The following is a 15,000-nucleotide window of genomic DNA, read 5'->3' on the forward strand; positions in this document are numbered from 1 at the left end:
GCAATATTAGTAATTGAGAAGAATATGAAAAGAGAGAAAAGAATAAGACAATACGATGTCAAAGAATGCATAATGGGACTAATATCAGAGCATACACACATACAATATACTCAAAAAATATATAAGACAAAGTATTACTCTATCCTCTATATTGCCCTGAAACGCTAACAGTAGAAGAAAAGATAGAAAAATACAAGACTTCTCCCCACCAACCGCTTTTCAATCCCTTAAGTACCATGATGTGTTTCCATATTCATTCTGCTTACTATTTGGTGATTATATACAGCTTCAGAAACTTATGGGGGAGATTAAAATAGTGAAGACTGTGGCCATTAATCTTCTGACCTCCATAGACCCTTCCTAATATCAATAAAATGATCTAATATTACACAAAACTCAAGGTAAAAATGTGTCCCAGTACTGAAGGGGTTAATGTCATACACTACATAGAAATAAACTCATCTGATAAAAGACAATAATTATTCACTGTTACTTTTGTATATCTTACGTACATTTGTGAAGCGGATAGATACAAAAGTTCAAGGATCCTCCCCATCAACTCCCCTTCATATTTAGGAATGGATGAAAGGAAAAATAGAATGGATAAAGACTAAATAGAACTTACGAACAGGGAATAGGGAGAATAGAGGGTACAATACTAACAAACACGAATGGAAAAATGGTTTAAAAGTAAAAACAAAGAAGAGATAGGAGAAAATATTACGAACACAGATGCAAAAGAGGAAAACAAAAGAAAACAAATATGAGTGAAAGATGATGAGAAGGAATAGGAAAATGTACTGGTAAAGATAGAAATTGGAACAGAGGGAAAGAAATGAAGAAAAATATGAATAGAATTATGGAAGAAAAAGGAAAGAAAGCTTATGAATACATGTAAGGAAGAGGAAGAGGAAAAATCTTGCGAACAAAGGTAAGGAAGAAGAGAAAAAAAAAAAGCTTATGAACAGAGAGAAGGGAAAGGAAAAATATGAGCAAGGGTAAAGAAGAAAAGGAATAAAAAAAAACACGACTTGGTGGAAAGAAAATAATATAGTCGGCCATAAATGTTTGAAAATGGGAAGAGTATCAAGTCACCAGAAAACGTAAATGAATTTTGCATGCTGAAATAATATTCTCTCTCTCTCTCTCTCTCTCTCTCTCTCTCTCTCTCTCTCTCTCTCTCTCTCTCTCTCTCTCTCTCTGTGTTTATCCATCCATCTACATAACTACTAGAGAGAGAGAGAGAGAGAGAGAGAGTGTGTGTGTGTGTGTGTGTGTGTGTGTGTGTGTGTGTGTGTGTGTGTGTGTGTGTGTGTGTGTTCACTGTTTGATCTGCTGCAGTCTTTGACGAGACAGCCAGACGTTACCCTACGGAGTGTGTGTGTGTGTGTGTGTGTGTGTGTGTGTGTGTGTGTGTGTGTGTGTGTGTGTGTGTGTGTGTGTGTGTGTGTGTGTGTGTGTGTGTGTGTGTGTGTGTGTGTGTGTGTGTGTGTGTGTGTGTGTGTGTGTGTGTGTGTGTGTGTGTGTGTGTGTGTGTGTGTGTGTGTGTGTGTGTGTGTGTCCGTGCCTTTTACAGTGCATGTTTTTCTGTCTGATTGCCTCTCAATGTGTACGTATGTATGTATGTATGCATACCTCCACCTCTCTTCACAATCTTATCTTCAATAAAAAAACAGAAGTTAAAATAGAAAAAACACGCGCAAACTTCAGATATAAAGCCGAGTAAGCCTTGCAGCCTCGAGTGTAATTATTGGGCCACACAATGCCTGCGAGAACACTCCTGCAGCGAAGCCTCGGCAGTACTGCAGGAAAAAGAAAGGAAAGGAGAAAAGAAACTTGATCGGTGCAGTCTTCTCCTGGCTTACTGGAATGCATACAACAATAGACTACTGTTCGAAAAATGCGTACAATAATGATTCTTGTCTTTCACGTAAGCTTGTAACAATGGATGGTGAGGGTTTGTTTTGCTTCATGTGATTGTTTGTCTATGTTTTTAACAATACATGTTTAAATGCATAGAATAAATTATACGTCATAAATATCTATACCATATGATTGTCAAAAATGCGTACCATAACAATTTTTCATTGCGTGTAACATTAGCCATTTAAAGAGCATATACTAGTGGCAATCCCCATATCTGAATAACGCTGGATTAACAAAATGGGTACAGTAACCATTTTCTTAATGGTTATGACAATAGAAGTGGAAAACGCGTAGATAAACTATTAGTCTTATTAATTCATACCAACAGATTCCAGAAACACATATGTAACAATAGACGTTTAAGATGTGTATGACAATTCTTCATTTATAATAATAGATTTGTCAGAATGCGTACGGTAACGATCTTTATTTATCTTTTTTTCTATACGAGTATGAGAAAAGGCGTTTAAAATGTGTATAGTAATAACTGGTCATCAAATTTCTTACAATAATGATTACTTCATCATTTCAGGAATAGAAATTTAAAGTTTGTATGATAATAAGTATTTCATGAGAATAGTTTACTCAAATGCGTGCAGTAACAATGCTTTTTTGTCATCATGCTTGTAACAATACACTTTCAGAATGCACACGATAATGACGATTCTTTCATATGCATAACAATAGCTCACCAGGATGCATATACGGTAGCGGTTAGCTTTTTATCCTTATTGTAATAAAATGTCATGACACATGTAACTGCGTATACAATTGTTCCTATAACTGTGCCTCCCTCTCCTACCTAATGACAAAAACTAATATACGACTAAACAAATAAATAAACAAACAAACAAAGTAAGAGGATGAATCAACGAAGCAATAATTAAAGTAGAGTAAGCTTAGAAAAATGTATTGGTGAAATCAAGGAGAACAGGAAGAATGAAATATAACAAACAGATTAATGAAATAAAAAAGGAACAGAGTGAGCTAAAATGAAATAGAATACATAAGGTGAAAAAAAATTAAATAAACAAATATTTCTCTCGTCACCTTCAAGACAATGTTCAGAACGTATCGAGGAAACAACACCAAACAAAAAGAAAGTCTCCGAAAAAAATTAAAGGAAAATAAACAAAAACAGCTACAATAGAGAGCATTTTTTAAAGAATGACAACACCTCTCTCTCTCTCTCTCTCTCTCTCTCTCTCTCTCTCTCTCTCTCTCTTTTCAGGTAACAAATTACAAAATCCCTCCAATATTTCTATATTTTATTTCCTGTCTTATCGCCTTGGAAAAATACAAATATAAAATAAAACTCGATGAAAGAAATTACAAAAATAAATAGACACGAGATAGACTTTTTAAAGAAAGGCAATATATTTTTTGTTTCTTCCTTCATTTCTTCAGGTAGCAAATTATTTCCTATGTGTTATCAGCTTAGGAAAAAATGTGAAATGAAACTCGATGAACGAAATTGAGATAAAAAAAAAAAAACTAATACAGGCACAAAAAAGATCAATACTTTTTTCGTTTTTCTTGAGGAACGGAAATGTAAACTAAAACTCAAAGAAGGAAATAAAAAAAGATCTAATAAACCTACACAAGAAAAAAAAAAAGGAAAAATGCAATATCTTTTCTCTTAAGGAATATCAATTTTTACCCCATCAGGTACAGTTGAACCCTGCTTGCTTTGGGGTCCGAGGGGTCTCCAAGCGCACGGGTTCGAATCCTGTCCACGGTCTGAGTGTAGGTTGGGCTTCCTCACTCGGGGCAACGGTTTCCTAGCGGGTGGGCTTTGAGATAGGAGGTACCCCAAAAACTGTCCCCTTTAGCCCATTAATTGCCGTGGAAAGCCTACATGGTATATAAAAAAAAATAAAAGTAGGAAATTACAACATCGACACAATACCTCTACATTTCACCTCCTCCGAATGATCAGTTTCTTTTCTACTTGGCAATACTACACACGCACTCCGGCATTAACTTATTTCACCACTATCACATTTTTATCCATTTATTCTTTAAATATATCTTTTTTTTTTTTTTTTTTTTTTTTTTGCAATACTTTTACGTCCCGCGTGAAATAAAGTGCAGTCCACGTTTTATATTTTCTTGAAACGTTCGTCTCTAATCCTTTCATTATTTGTGCCTCGGTAAATTTCCAGAAGACGACGTTACGACTGAGGCTTTACGCGCTGGGAGGGAATGGGGGAGGGGGGGGTGAAGGGATGGAAAGGGTTGAGTGTTAGTACTGTGGGCGTGAAGCAGGAAGAGGAGAAGGAGGAGGAGGAGGGGTATGAAGGCAGTGACTATGACGACAACGACTACAATGATGAGAGGAAGAGGAAGAGGAAGGAAGAGGAGGAGTAAAAGAAGAAGAGGAAGAGGAGGAGAAACAGGTAGAGAAAGCATAGAAACAGCAGGCGGAGGAAAATTTACACAATAACAAAGACCAAGAGGAAGAAATTAAATCAGTTGAGGAACGCAAGGAAAGAGAGGGAAGAGGAAGTGAAAGAGGAAGAGGAGGAGGAAGAGAAAGAGGAAGAGGAAGAGGAAGATGGGGAGGAGAAAGAGGAGGAGGAGGAGGAGGTGGTCACATGAAATTTAATAAAAGCCACATGAGAAAGGGCAAGTTGTGAGAGCTTGTGAGATGTGACGGAATAGTGAGCACGAACACACTTATACACACACACACACACACACACACACACACACACACACACACACACACACACACACACACACACACACACACACACACACACACACGCACACGCACACGCACACACACTATAAGAAACACACCATACACACACATACACACACACACACACACACACACACACACACACACACACACACACACACACACACACTATAAGAAACACACGATACACACACACACACACACACACATACACCCGGTAGCTCAGTGGTTAGAGCGCTGGCTTCACAAGCCAGAGGACTGGGGTTCGATTCCTCGGCCGGGTGGAGATATTTGGGTGTGTCTCCTTTCACGTGTAGCCCCTGTTCACCTAGCAGTGAGTAGGTACGGGATGTAAATCGAGGAGTCGTAACCTTGTTGTCCCGATGTGTGGTGTGTGCCTGGTCTCAGGCCTATCCCAAGATCGGAAATAATGAGCTCTGAGCTCGTTCCGTAGGGTAACGTCTGGCTGTCTCGTCAGAGACTGCAGCAGATCAAACAGTGAAACGGTGAAACACACACACACACACACACACACACACAAGAAAAAATTATTTTGCTTGTTCGTAGAGAGAAGGCGTTTGATATGGTGTGGAGGGAAGGATTATGGTTTAAGCTGGTTAGAGATAATGTTAATGGTAAATTGTTAAATGTTTTTAATAGTATGTATAAAAATGTTAGATCTTGTGTGATGGTGAATCAAAAATTGTGGGACACATTTTTGTGTAATATGGGGGTAAGGTAGGGAGAAAATTTGTCACCATTGTCATTTGCTTTTTATATTAATGACTTGCAGGACAAACTTCTTGAACTTATTTGTAAATACTTAGATTTTGATAACAAGTTTCTCAATATCTATTTGAAATTATTTGTGCTAATGTACGCAGATTGCTATGTGATAGTGAAGTGAATATGAAACAGGCGCTAACATCTTTGCATAATTATTGTCTAGATTGGAAGTTAAAGGTTAACTGTGACAAAACCAAAATTGTTGTATTTAGTAGAGGACAGGTACAAACAAGTAGTTATAATTTTCAATTAGGGAGTGAGACTATTCAGGTTGTTAACGAGTACAAATATTTGGGTGTCTTGTTTAACCATAATGGTAGATTCAGGAAAGGGGAGTTGGCTCTTAAGGAACAGGCAACCAGGGCTTTGTATTCCATCATTGGTACTTCACGTAAATATGACTTGCCAGTTGATATTCAAATAGAACTGTTTAAAACGATGGTTGTGCCTGTACTTACATATGGCTGTGAAATATGGGGTGATTGTACTATAAGGGAAATAGAATTACTACATATGAAGTTTTTGAAGCACGTTTTGTATGTACATAGATACACCAGCACAGACATGGTATACGGTGAACTGGGAGTTTACCCTCTTGATATAACTATTAAGTGTAAGATGATAAGTTATTGGTCTAGGTTAGTGACGGGAAAGAACACTAAATTAAGTTATATAATGTATAATTGCTTATTACAGTTATATACGAGCGGTCTGTATTTGTCACCATGGATAGAATACATCAAAAATATTTGTATAGAGTGTGGAATGTCATGGGTGTGGATGGCGCAGACAGTTAGTAACCCTAAATGGTTCAGAAAAGCGATTGAACAAAAATTAAAAGACTTATGGATAAACAAGTGGTATGAAAACATATCAAATAAAGGTATTTGTAGTACTTACAAATTATATAAAGAAATTTATGGAATTGAAGAATACCTGCTTAAACTTAATAAAAATAATCGTATAAGTTTGTCAAAGCTTCGCACGGGAAATAATAAATTACCAATCATTGTTGGTAGATATAATCAAACGGACAGAGAGGTGCGTTATTGTACTAAATGTAATAATGAATTGATAGGGAATGAATACCATGCTTTGTTGATTTGTCAAAATCAAGAAATTCTTCAATTGAGAAATAGATACATACCTGAGTATTATAGATTGCAACCAAATCATTTCAAATTTGTCAAACTGATGCAAAATGGTAATATAAACTTGTTAATAAATCTGGCACAGTTTATTAATGCATTGTTGCGAATGTTTAGGTGATACATAAGATTATGTACGTATTGAGGGGCTCCATACTTTGTCAAAAAGTCTGAGCAATAAATATATTTCTTTCTTTCTTTTTTCTTTCTTCTTTCACACACACACACACACACACACACACACACACACACACACACACACACACACACACACACACACTGCGTAGTGTAGTGGTTAGCACGCTCGACTCACAATCGAGAGGGCCGGGTTCAAGTCCCGGTAAGAGGCGAAGCAAATGGGCAAGCCTCTTAATGTGTGGCCCCTGTTCACCTAGCAGTAAATAGGTACGGGATGTAACTCGAGGGGTTGTGGCCTCGCTTTCCCGGTGTGTGGAGTGTGTTGTGGTCTCAGTCCTAACCGAAGATCGGTCTATGAGCTCTGAGCTCGCTCCGTAATGGGGAAGACTTGCTAGGTGACCTGCAGACGACCGAGGTGAATTACACACACACACACACACACACACACACACACATAAAAGGGAGGCGGTGGCATAGTGGATACGGTGGTGAGCGTGGGATCGGGCAGACGTCCACGCGTAGGTTCGAATCCCACCACGTACAGCCTTAAAACATTTTGCCATTTGTCGAGTGGTTTAAAGTTACCTACATGTCACCATGATACCCGGGCTCTAGGTGGTTACACTCAAGATGAGCTTGGGTGCTGATATGGGCCCTAATATGGGTACCACTATAAATAAAATTGCCTGCACCACTAAGGGGCGGAAGCTGAACTTACTCATTTGCCTCGACCTGATCTTTTCATGCACTGCAGCGAATGCATCATGGGAATAGTACTGGGAGTCACTTGGAGGGATGTAACAGAACCCAAACAGCGCTTCCCATACACTCTTCAAGTGTGCCTACAGGCCCTATAGGCCTTACCGTAAAACACACACACACACACACACACACACAACCATTCCACTTCCTGGCAAACTGTGGTATTCCTAGAAAAACTGTGCGTTCCAAGAGTCAATGACGTCATCATCTCGATATAATTTTCTTTGTCTTGTGTCCAGTCTGATTACGCATCCCACGTTCTCGGGTTTTTCCTTCTCCCTCGCCTCAGCGTCGCGTAGTCGCTTCCACTCCTTTCGCACGCTGGGATGGACGTCCTTCTTTACGTAGATCCTTGCGTAATTATCCCCTGCAGTCTTAAGCTTTTTGCCATTTGCAAGGATACGCAAACGAGTGTCTCTATCGCGTATGGTGAGCAGCAGAGGACGCTTACGCCCTCCACCACCTACTGTGCCAAGCCTGCGATGTTGACAGTCCACACTGCCAACTTCCATCTTGCCCCACAGATGCGCCAACTTTTCTACGTCTGTGACTGCTCCACCCAGCGCTTCGCCCTCGTCAGGCAGTCCCAGCACTACCACATTCATCTCTCGCTCCCTACGGTCCAGCATCTCCAAGAAACGTTGTTGACTTGCAATGATCTCCGCTTGCTTGTCTATTTTTCTTGTAGCTCCGTAAATTTCTTTGTAACAAAGCTGTCTGGAGATGTTAACGCAGTCTTCAGCTCAGCAACCTCAGCCATAACTGCACTGAGCTTCTCATCCAACGCCTTCAGTCCCGGCGTCTCCTCGGGTTGGCCAGATAATATTGTTTCAATCAGCTCCTCTTTATTTATCCTTGCCAGCTGACCCCGCTGCATCCGCCTCAGCTCAGCCAAACTTCTTGCCATGATTGTGTTAGACAATTAGCAGTCCTGACACCCGAGTGAGGAGTAGGTAGAAAGAGCAGCTCAGTAATCAGCAGTGGCAGTGACGTCCTCATCGATGACGTCAGATGCACCTGACAGCGCATGCGCCAACTCGAGGAACAGGATCGAGGGAGGGCTATGGGTCGGCCATATAATTTTTTTTTTTTCCTGGCTACCCCAGACTAAGTCCAACACCACCAAAGTTCCAAACTTGGCCACTTCCAGACGGCAGACACACACACACACACACACACACACACACACACACACACACACACACACACCACCACCACCACCACCACACTTTATTCCTTTAACAGTCACTACAAAGCCAAAGGAAAATATTTAGAAACGTATTCCGAAACTCTGATTTATAAAGCCTCTGGTTGAAGTGACGCGGGTTTTTAAGGTTTATTCACAGCTCTAGTGATGGAATATCAAGATGTCTACATTATTAGCAGGAGGAACGCTCTTGAGAACTCGGATGATTATTACTGTGGTCTTACTCGTATAGAATAGTCGTTGTGAGAGAGTAAAGAGATTTAGTATACTGACCCTGAACTCGAGCAACGCGTGGACTCTTGAAGGAAGTAAGACTGAGTGTATTAACTATTTGGTGCCTTGGAGATGTGCTGTTTGAGGAGTTAAAGGCGAAATTCCTTCTTATTGTAGAGAATTGAAATGTTTCCTCTGGTTTAGGGAGAGGGAAGTAAACGGCTAGCCTTTCCCAGGGTTTTTCTTTTATGATGTGGGCTTGTTTTGTGTAGGTACAGAGAAATAGAGAGAACGAAAAAAATGAAAAGAATGAAAAAAATAAAGAAAAGAAAACTTAAAAAAAAAGAACTAAAAGAAAAAAAAAAGGAAACAGATCAATGCCAGTGAATACCATCACTAAGTGTTCTGATACTCTCTCTTTTCCTCTGCTCCAATAGTGTTACAACAGCTTATGTGAATTTTCCCATGCAATGAATTAAGCATATACTTTTTCCTATGCAATGAACTAAGCATGTATTTTTCCTATGCAATTAATTAAGCATGTATCTTTTAAATAAAGACCAATAAACATAGGTTACCTATTGTGACAGATAGGTATAGTTGAACTATAAGAAAACAGAGATATTAAAATAAATGTAGTAATAATGTATTAAGGGATGAATATCATATAGCATTGGAATGCAATAATGAAGATATTACTGTTCTAAGATTTCAATACATAGCTACTGCTGTATCATGAAAAATATTCAAGATATATATTTGTTCAGTTGATGCAAAATAATATCATATGGCATTATTTATTAAGTCTATATTGAATGTATTTCAGTAATGGGAAAGTATTTTGTTCATTTACCACAGGAGCTGTCCTCTATATTTTGTAAAACGACTGACCCAAATTACTTGTCTGTTTGTCTGTTTGAAGCATTGTGTAGAATAATGCCACTGATGTTTTTGTTGTGACTGGCTCAGCACACCATAAGGTGTCCAGCTTATTGTTGCCTTACCTTCGCTTATATTCACGACAACTCTGTGATTCTCCCAAAACTTTTTATCGCTGGCAGACAAAATTTGTGAGGAAACTTTTGCGAAAGATAACACGTCCTTTGTTTGCTTCTTTGTTTGTTTTTTCCTTTTTTCCGTTCTTTTTTATCAATATCAGCAGATTTCATGAGTCGGTTATAAGGAAGCAGTGAACAAAGCACCATGTCTTGCCTCAAGGCCACAGGAATCGCTGGACATGGGTAGCAGACAGCGGCATTGTATGTGGTGCAGTCAGCCTCAAAAAACACCTAATAACTACAGGTGTGAGACAAAACAAGTGACACAAATTAGACTATCTACCGTGGCTTAATGCACACTACAACGTTGTCCATGCACACTGGCGACACTGGGAGAACGTGCGGTCTCTCAGCGCAGCACCGAGTAGCGTGAATGAGCCATTTCCGAAGGACAGCAGCTTTACCCAGAAATGTTTAACGAAACAGAAACATTTTAGACGGAGTGACCCTAGCGTGGCTTAACTGAGCGGCAGAGCAGCGCACCAGTCTGGGTTGAGGAGTCACTGGAGAGCAGTGCAGGAGAGAACTATTTCCCGGGTCTTGCTCCCAATGTTCTCCGCTGCCAAAGTGAGCATCAGGTTAACTTTTTCCATGCCTGCAAATGTGCACAGCTTTGTGGGCACGGCGGGACTGCAACAGTAACCCAACAGTAACGCCGTGGCTTTTCTCCGCCTACTGCCTGGAGGTGTTCCCCAAGGTGCTGTATTTACAGGGCCCACTCGTAAAACTTTACACTTCCTGGTGTTAAAGGGCAACACCTGATGCCACTTGTCGCCCGCTGAATAATGCCGCCCACCATCCTGCAGTCCTCTGTCACCTCCTGTCCCACGCTGACTGGAACACCATGAACCTTCCCTCCTCCTCCTCCTCCTCCTGGAACCTTCCACTGTGCTGTCGTTCCTCTAATGGCGGTAGTTCAATAGTCAGTGTAGTGTAGTGAGATCAAGCAGTCTAGCAAGGAACTGAAGATATGTTGCTGCTCGTATACGTAAATTTCCAATCCTTTGTCATCCTCTTCTTCCTTTTCCTCCTTTTATTATTCCTCCTCCTCCTCCTCCTCCTCCTCCTCCATCTCTTCCTGCAATTTCCTTAACTATAGTGTCTTATTTTTTTTACATCTTAAAGTATCAAATTTAAATCATTCCCCAAACAGCCTTTAGTAGGCCACAAAATCTGCTGCTGTCTCGTTAACTCACGTAATCCTGTGTAATCCTCCTCCTCTTCCTCCTCCTTCTCCTTTTCCAAGTCTTCGCCTTCTCCTCTTAGCCTTGGTTATTGCTATGGTTTTCTTCTTACTCGTCTTCCTCCTCCACCTCCTCCTCCTCCTCATGCTCTTCTGTATTCTTCCTCCTGTTCCTTTTCCTCGTGCCCTTCCCCTTCCTCCTCTTTAGTGTTTTTTTGTTTCTTCCCTTCCTTCCCCTCTTCTTTTCTCTCCCAGTTTTCCTTCCTTCATCTCCTCCTCTTCCTCTTCGTCCTCCTCATCTAAGCTGTAATTTTCCTCTAAATTGGTAAAAAAATCTATCCCCGAGAAGCACCCCATTAGAAGATATAGGTCTGTTGCTGTTTGGTTTTCTTTGCCTTTTCTTGTGTTCCTCGTCCACCTAAACCACTTTTTTTTCCTTCTAAGTCTATTGGTATCGTTTTTCTAGCCTCTCTCTCTCTCTCTCTCTCTCTCTCTCTCTCTCTCTCTCTCTCTCTCTCTCTCTCTCTCTCTCAAGAACACCCGGAACAGCCTTGCATCCAAAAAAGGCTTAACAATCTCCTCGTCACAGCCCACACCGCCGCGCCGAGCAAAACACCTCGCCGGGAAGGAAGGTCTTAAGTGTGAGGAAGAATAGTGCAAGGTAGCGAGGAGAGAGGAGTGTGTGGCGGCGCTAGCGTAGTGTTGGAGTTTTGTGGTCCTGTTTGTTAGTGTTGTTATGCGTGGTGGTGGTGGTGGTGGTGGTAGTGGTGGTGGTGTTGGTGGTGGTGGAAGGTAATGTTGTTTAGTGTTGTTGTTGTTGTTGGTGTTGTTGTTGTTGTTGTTGTTGTTGTTGTTGTTATTGTTGCCGTTATTGTACTACTACTACTACTACTACTATTACCATTACTACTGGCACTACGACTACTGTTATTTCTACTGCTGCTACTGGTGCTGGTGCTGCTGCTGCTACTACTACTACTACTACTACTACTACTATTACTACTACTACTACTACTACTACTACTACTACTACTACTACTACTACTACTACTGTTATTACTACTACTACTACTACTACTACTACTACTACTACTACTACTACTACTACTACTACTACTACTACTACTACTACTACTACTATTACTACTACTACTACTACTACATACCAACAGGATTTTTTCACTTTTTTTTTCTTTCTTCTTTCTTTCCTTCTTTCCTTCTTTTTACAGAGGTGGGGAGCTGCAAATACGCTTTCTAGTGTATTACTGTATTACCATAAAAGCACATTTGCATCTTTTCTTGTGTGCGTATAAGAGAGAGAGAGAGAGAGAGAGAGAGAGAGAGAGAGAGAGAGAGAGAGAGAGAGAGAGAGAGAGAGAGAGAGAGAGAGAGAGAGAGAGAGAGAGAGAGAGAGAGAGAGAGGATTTTTAGCACCGAAGTGAAAAAGAATAAGAAAAAATAATGGACCGAATAATAAAAGATACGTACTAAAGAATATGATACAACAACAACAACAACAACAAATAACCACAACATAACCACAACAACAACAACAACAACAACAACTACAACAACAACAACAACAACAACAACAACAACAACAACAACAACAACAACAATAAATAAATACTAAAGAACAACAACAACAATAAATAAACAACAACAACAACAACAACAACAACAACAACAACAACAACAACAACAACAACAACAACAACAACAACAACAACAACAACAACAACAACAACAACAACAACAACAACAACAACAACAACAACAACAACAACAACAACAACAACAACAACAACAACAACAACAACAACAACAACAACAACAACAACAACAACAACAACAACAACAACAACAACAACAACAACAACAACAATAACAACAACAATAACAACAACAACAACAACAACAACAACAACAACAACAACAACAACAACAACAACAACAACAAGGCTACGAGCACCATAAGAAATAAAACAGCACAATTTTTTACGTTTTTTTTTTTCCCTTCCTTCCTTCCCACACACACACACACACACACACACACACACACACACACACACACACACACACACACACAGTCGAGTTTGGGGAAGGAAAATCAGAAATACTGTATATTAAGATACATATTAATAAAAAGGAGTTAACAATCATTGGAACATATGTGCCACCAAAAACAAACTCATGGACTAACCAAGAATATAGAGACATGATAAATGACACAATAAGGAGTCTTACAAGAATCATTAAAGAAAGGAGAAAAGTGATATTGGTAGGAGATTTCAACTGTAAGGAGGTAGACTGGGAAAATTATGAAAGTGGTATGGGGGAAGATGCCTGGGGAGATAGATTCCTGAACCTAATGATAGATAATTTGATGGTCCAAAGAGTAAAGGAAAACACAAGATTCAGAGGAAACGATGAGCCGGCGAGATTGGACCTAGTTTTTACAAGGGATATACCAATTAACGATGATATAAGATATAAGTGCCTATTGGGAAAGAGTGACCATGTAATATTAGAAATGGATATAGAAGAAGGAAAGGAAGATAGAGATGAATCATACAAAGGAGACCGATTAAATTACAGAAAGGCTGATATTGAGAATCTCAAGAACTATTTTAAAAACGTAAACTGGGAGGAGATGGAAAACTCATTAACGGTTCAAGAGAAATATAACTTATTTTTGGAAATATACAAAACTGGGGTCAGGAATATGTTCCGAAATATAGACCTAAAGAAGAAGGAAAGAAAGATTGGTTTAATGCAAGATGTGCTAGGGCAAAGGAGAAACGAGATGGAGCATGGAAAAGGTGGAGAAGAAACAGAAATCCAGAAAATAAGGAAAACTTCAAAACAGCAAGAAATGAATATGCTAAGGTGAGAAAGGAAGAAGAAAAGAACTATGAAAAGGACATTGTCGAAAAATGTAAGGAACAACCAAAATTGTTCTACAGATTCATAAATGGAAAAATAAGACAAAAAGAAACAATAGAAAGGTTAAAAGGAGAGAACGGAATGGTGGAAGACCCAAAAGTATGGCAGAACTGTTAAATAGTAAATTTCATGAGGTCTTTACTAAGGAATCCAAATTTGAAAGACCACAGGGTAATAGAGAGACTGTCCATATGAAAGAGATTAAAGTAACCAAGCTTGAAATAAAAAAGTTGATGACGGAACTAGATGAGGAAAAGGCAATGGGACCGGATGAAGTCTCAGGCAGAATACTGAAAGAATGTAGGGAAGAACTAGCAAGTCCAATATACAACATCATAAAATGCTCAATAGAAAATGGAACAGTGCCAGTGGAGTGGAAAAGAGCTGAGGTGGTTCCCATATATAAGAGCGGAAGGAAGGAAGAACCTTTAAATTACAGACCGGTATCACTAACTAGTGTAATATGCAAGATGTGTGAAAAAGTAATAAAGAAGCAATGGATCGAGTTTCTTGAAGACAACAAAATATTATCAAATAGCCAATTTGGTTTTAGAAAAGGTCGGTCATGTGTAACAAATTTATTGAGTTTCTACTCTAGAATAGTTGATAAAGTACAAGAGAGAGAGGATGGATTGACTGTATTTATTTAGATCTAAAAAAGGCGTTTGATAAAGTGCCACATGAAAGATTACTATGGAAGTTAGAGGAGAAGGGTGGCTTAAAAGGAAGCACATTGAGATGGATGAAGAATTACTTGAGGGGAGAGAAATAAGGACGATAGTTAAAGATATGAAGTCCAAGTGGAGAACAGTAGACAGCGGAGTGCCACAGGGGTCAGTATTGGCACCAATACTTTTTCTCGTATATATAAATGACATGCCAGAGGGAGTGAACAGCTACATAAATCTGTTTGCGGACGATGCGAA

At 39.5% G+C, this 15,000-nt stretch overlaps 1 protein-coding gene across 1 annotated transcript in view; it reads right to left on the minus strand.

Annotated features, from left to right (window-relative positions):
- The window catches only part of LOC123512177 (neuronal acetylcholine receptor subunit alpha-10-like), a 205,982-nt gene that overhangs the window by 107,090 nt on the left and 83,892 nt on the right, over nucleotides 1-15,000 (minus strand). The gene's annotated exons all lie outside the window — the stretch shown is intronic.

The sequence above is a fragment of the Portunus trituberculatus genome, chromosome 33 (genome assembly GCF_017591435.1).
Source record: "Portunus trituberculatus isolate SZX2019 chromosome 33, ASM1759143v1, whole genome shotgun sequence".
In the NCBI taxonomy this organism is placed as follows: Eukaryota; Metazoa; Arthropoda; class Malacostraca; order Decapoda; family Portunidae; genus Portunus; species Portunus trituberculatus.